Raw genomic sequence first — 6,157 nt, forward strand, 5'->3', positions numbered from 1 at the left:
AACGTTGGGCCCAACGTTCGCAGCCAACATTGGCCCAACGGTGGCCGGGCGGCGAAATTTTTTTTCCCACGAGAGTTCCGCGGACCCCAGCCAATCAGCGCACTCTATCACATCGACTCACCTCGAAGCAACAATGCAAAATTTATACAACACTAACTAACCTAACCTAAACGTAACCCTAACCCTAACCCTACCACTAACTTTAATACAACCAGGTCCGTCTTATATACGCACCATATATTACAAAAACACTATCTGTGGTGGGTCCGAGAACTCCTGCGTGGAAAAAAAATTTCGCGGGCGGCGGGCGGCGGGTGGCGGGCGGGCGGCGAAATTTTTTTCCCAACGGTATAACATAGGAAGGATTTAGGCGCCTTCTGATTGGCTGGAATTTGGCAAGATGTCAGCCTCCATGACTTGTTGCCAAAATCCCCAATTATCTACCAAAACTTTCCCGAACTTTCTGTAAGTTAGGTTAAAGTAATTTTTAGTATGTTTTCTTTAAAACAATCATGGGTTTGAGTGAATTAACCCAAATATCATTGCCGTGTCTTGACTGATTTTGCTTTGACTAAAGAAAACCTTCAAGACAAGAGAACAAACGCCGTTTTTGTAAATGTTTGTTTTGGTTTATGACCGCTAGATAAGTATAAGTTTTCTGATGTATTTTCCATGAAAGACACATATTTTACTTATTATTATAACATATAATATTACTATAATTGCAATTCTTTGTGCAAAAGTGTTATTTTCATCTTAATCTTAAGTTATGAGAGGGTCTAGGCTTATACTTATAGTTATAGCTGCCGAGTTTCTGTTTGGAAGTGACTATACGCACGGCGGCCGTATGGCCGACTCAATATGCTAGGAATGAGGAAGGGAGAAGGGAGAAGCTGGTGGAGAAGGAGGAAGGGGGAGAAGGGAAAGGTGTGGAGAAGGAGGAATGAGAGCTGGTGGAGAAGGAGGAAGGGGAAAGGAAGAAGGTGGTGGAGAAAGGAGGAGGGGAGAGCTGATGAGAAAGGAGGAGGGGAGAAGGGAGAAGGTGTTGGAGAAGGAGAGGAAGCTGTGGAGAAGGAGGAGGGGAGAGAAAGAAGGTGTGAGGAGGGGGAGAAGCTGGCGGGAGAAGGAGAGGGGGAGAAGGGAGAAAGGTGGTGGAGAGGGGGAGAAGCTGGTAGAGAAGGAGGAGGAGAGAAGCTGGTGGAGAAGGAGCAAAGGGAGAATGAGGGAGAGAAGGGAGCTGGTGGAGGAGGGGAGAAGGGAGAAGCTGGTGAGAAGGCAGAGGGGGAGGTGGTGGAGAAGGAGAGGGGAGAAGCTTGGTGAGAAGGAGAGGGGAGAAGGGAAACGGTGGTAGAGAGGAGGAGGGGAGAAGCTGGTGGAGAAGAGGAGGGGGAGAAGCTGGTGGAGAAGGAGGAAGGGGAGAAGGGAGAAGTTGGTGGAGAGGAGGAAGGGAGAAGCTGGCGGGAGAGGAGGAAGGGGAGAAGGAAGAAGGTGGTGGAGAAGGAGGAGGGGAAAAGCTGGTGGAGAAGGAGGGGAGACGGGAGAAGGTGTTGGAGAAGGAGGAGGGGGAGAAGCTGGTGGAGAAGGAGGAGGGAGAAGAGAGGTGGTGGAGAAGGAGGGGAGAAGCTGGTGGAGAAGGAGGGGGGAGAGAGGGAGAAGGTAGTGGAGGAGGGGGAAAAGCTGGTGGAGAGAGGAGGGGAGAAGCTGGTGAGAAGGAGGAAGGGAGAAGGAGGGAGAAGAGAGCTGGTGGGAGAGGAGGGGGAGAAGAGAGAGCTGGTGGAGAAGGAGGAGGGGGAGAAGCTGGTGGAGAAGAGGAGGGTGAGAAGGGAGAAGTGGTGGGAGAAAGGAGGCGGGGAGAAGCTGGTGGAAGAGGAGGAGGGGAAAAGGGAGAAGGTAGTGGGAGGGGGAGAAGCTGGTGGAGAAGGAGGAGGGGAGAAGCTGGTGGAGAAGGAGGAAAGGGAGAAGGAGGGGGAGAAGAGAGCTGGTGGAAGAGGAGGGGGAGAAGAGAGAAGCTGGTGGAGACGGAGGAGGAGGAGAAGCTGGTGGAGAAGGAGGAGGTGATGGAGAAGGAGGCGGGGAGAAGCTGGTGGAGAAGGAGGAGGGGAGAAGCTGGTGGAAGGAGGAAGGGGAGAAGAGAGAAGGTGGTGGAAAAGGAGGATGGGAGAAGCTGGTGAGGAGGAGGTAGAGAAGCTGGGTGGAGAAGGACGAACGGCGATGAGAGCTGGTGTGTTCTAGTTTCCTCTCTCCCCCAGCTTCTCGCTCATTGTCTCGCAAATCACCTTCTCTTCTCCCTTACTCCTCCGTTCTCATTCCATCAGCTTTCCTCAACACCTTCTTCCTTTCTTCTGCCTTCCTCTTACTCACCAGCTTCTCCCCCCTCCTTCTTCCACCAGCTTCTCACCCGCCTCCTTCATCCACAGCTTCTACCCTTCCTCGACTTCTCTGCACCACCTTGTCTCCTTCTCCCCTTCCTCCTTCTCCACCGCTTCTGACTTCCTCCTCCACCACCTTCTCCCTTCTCTCCTTCATCCTCTCCAGACCAGCTTCTCCCGCCTCGCTTCTCCACAGCTTCTCCCTCCTCTTCTCACCGACCTTCTTCTTCTCCCCTTCTCCTTACTCCGCCAGCGCTCTGCCGCTCTCCTCACCAGCCCTTCTCCGCCTTCCTGCATGCCCTTCTCCTTCTCCCCTCCCCATCCACCAGCTCCTTCTCCTCTTCTTTGCGCTCCTTCCTCCTTCTCCCCAGCTTCTCCCTCCTTCCACCACCTCTCCTTTCTTCCCTCTACCTCACCATTCTCGCTTCTCCCCCTCTCCCACCTCTGCTCTTTCTCCCTCCTCCCTTCTCCGACGCTATCTCCCCGCCTCCTTTCACACCTTCTCCTTCTCCCCCTCCTCCTTTTCACCATTGCAGCTTCTTTCCTCCTCCTTCTCCACCACTTTGCCATTCTCCCTCCTGCCGTCCACCAGCTCCTATCCCCTGCCTTCTCCCTTTCCTCCTTCTCTCATCCGCTTCTCCCGCTCCTCCATCCACCCAGCTTATCTCCCCTCCTTCTCCACCACTCTTTCTCCCCCTCTCCTTCTCCACCAGCTTCTCTCCCTCCTCCCTTCTCCACTGCTTCCGCGCTGCGCGTCTCGCTCTCAACACCTTACTCCTTCTCCCCTCCTCCTTCTCTATCAGCTTTCCCCTCTTCTCCACACACGCTTCTTCCTTCTCTTCTTCCTCCTTCTCACACCGCTTCTTCCCTTCTCCTTCTCACACACTTCTCTCCCTCCCGTCTTCTCCTTCTCCACCAGCTTCTCCCCTCTCTCCTTCTCCACCACGCTATCTCTCTTGGTTCCCCTATCCTCCATCCTAGCCATTATTGAGTCGCCATACGGCCGCCGTGCGTATTAGTCAGTCATAAAGTGGCAAAACAGGCCTCTACTCGGGAAATCGAGTTGAAACAAGCTGGATTCTTCACTAATGTGTTGCGTATTGGTCCATCTAAAACCTAAAAAAAGTTACAAAATTTTTGTGGTGGAAAACTTGTTTTACCGGCCACGCCTTTTTTCGGATTTTCCCGGATTATGGAAAATTGCTTGTAATCTTACTGCTGAACACTTTAATAGTCATGTTATACCATGTTATAGGGTATTTTGGGCTGGGGGCGAGTCGATTCCAACAGTCAGTTTTTCATACAATGTTAACGGTTAATGCTTAATTGACCAATTAAGCTCAATTAAGCTCAGTCGCTCGCTACCAAATTCGGTGTTTTTCGCATATGGATGTTAGCAGGTATGCTTTTCCTGGTTATTTTTTGGATGCCCGATCGAATTCTGGTGTTATTTAAAACCCTCAGAAGTATGATTCATTATACTCAGAGTGTTTCACGTGACGTCATAGATCAGGTCACGTGTATTTGTTATGTGGTCATGGTTGGCCAGAAAGCGGAAGCGTGCTTGGTGCCTTGCATTTACAGAATGAATGACCACATGTTCTGATGAAATGCGCTGTTTTATGTAGTGCACGTACACGTTCGCGTGCTGCGTGCATGCGTGTGCCGTACCGGTGCCGTCGCATGCGTGCGTGTGTCGCGTGCGTGCGTGCGCGTGGGTGTGCTTGTAACGTTTCGTGCGTTCGTGTGCACGTACCCGTGCGTTGCGTCGCGTGTGCACCGTACACGTTTCGTGCGTTCGAGTGCCACGTACCGTGCGTTAGCGTGCGTGTGTGCACAGTACACCGTGCGTGCGTATGTGGTGCAGTGTGCACGTACACGTGCGTGCGATGCGTTGGTGGTGTACGTGCGTGGTGTGTGCAGGCTACACGTGTGATGCATTTGTGCGTTGTGCGCTCGTGCGTGTGTGTACAGGTACACGTGCGTGGTCTGCATGCAGTGCATTGGACGTAACGTGGGGCGTTTTTGCGTGCGTTGTGGCCGGTACACGCCTGTGTGCATGCCATGCGTGCGGTGCGTGTGTAGTAAACGTGCGTGCTTGTCAAAGGCAAAGCAAATCGAAGCAGCCAATCAGAAGGCGCTAAATTCTTCGCTATGTTATACCGTTTGGGAAAAAAAAATTTCGCGGGCGGGCGTGTGGTGTACTTGTCTGTTGCATAGGAGAATTTGAACGGCATTTACAGGAAATTATCAGTAATAAAGTAATAATAAGCAATAGAGAGTAAATAAATATTACGACTTTGGTAGTAAACACATTTTGTGTTTATTTACCATAATTCTATTATTGAAACGTTTCAAGTGCCTAGCTGTGACTGGGTTCTAGGCCTTTATGCAACGGTACTGATATGTCGATTTATTAGATTACGCCTATGTCTATAGATATCGGACAAAACATAGATTGAGTTAGTATGATAATGGAACTATGATTATTTGTCAAAATTAAGTTAAAAAATGATAAAATCATCGTAATATTATGACATAAAAATCGCAGGTTACACTGCGCTTGTTCTAATCGGGCACAATATGCGCTGCTTTACCCGAGTCTTACAAACGCTTATCTTGGTATGATTTTGAAGGAAAAATATAGGTTAAATATAAAATTTTCTAAGGCTGGGGTAAGTATAGACTAGGTATACACATTTTACGTTTACGTAACTAGTCCAATCTATTGAGTAACACTATAATTAATTACCACGACGATCAATCAAGTTTAGCGGCGGTCTACTGTACAATATTACCATAAGCTGACTCATGTTTCGAGAGATAACTTCCCAAAACTAGGTCATCCGCGTGACGTCCACGAGACCCGCATTTCAGTTCCTTTAGAAAATTGCGTTAAAAATACGTTCAGTGTATAATAATTGTATTTACGAATGTGTATAGTTGAAAAATGACATAGCTACAACATTACTAACTTAATCATACATTTGCATTTTTTGTTTGGGTTTACCTAGGCTTTAAACTGTAAAGTGCATAGCTTTCAAACATCCATCTGCTTAATTGGTCACGCACAGGAATCGATGCGCTTAAAGTGTTCTTAATAGGCTAATTGGGACACCAAAGGTACTATATTGCTGCTGGTACAACCAATTATTATAAGTAGTACACTTTAGTATGTATGTATCGCTTTAGTAATGTATGTATCATCACTACATACAAGTATGTATCACTTTAGTAATGTATCGCTTAATCACTTCTCTTGCTCAGATGGAACTTGAACAGGTCTGAAATCTTAAATATCATTGCCTATGCGAGTGACGCATCTGTAACATGTGCGCATAAAACACGTAATTTGTTACTATATGAATATTAAATTATGTAGAATAACAACGTACCGTATTTATCGTAGTGTAACTTCGCAAATAATCTTTCCAAGGAAATGCATTAATCAGCATTCTAGTCGATCACGGTCTCTTAAAACGTTTGAGCTACGCTCAGAAGCGCAAATGTCATTCGACAAGTGACAGTGCAAGATTTTTGCGAGAATAGTCTATCCTGCAATAACACAGATGGCTAACGCACACGCACACACATGCACACGCACACACACACACACACACACACACACACACACACACACACACACACACACACACACACACACACACACACACACCACACACACCCACGAAGACACGCGCGCACACACGTACTCACACGCACGCACACACACACACACACACACACACACACACACACACACACACACACACACATATATATATATA

The sequence above is a fragment of the Priapulus caudatus genome, unplaced genomic scaffold, assembly GCF_000485595.1.
Source record: "Priapulus caudatus unplaced genomic scaffold, Priapulus_caudatus-5.0.1 Scaffold367, whole genome shotgun sequence".
Lineage (NCBI taxonomy): Eukaryota > Metazoa > Priapulida > Priapulimorpha > Priapulimorphida > Priapulidae > Priapulus > Priapulus caudatus.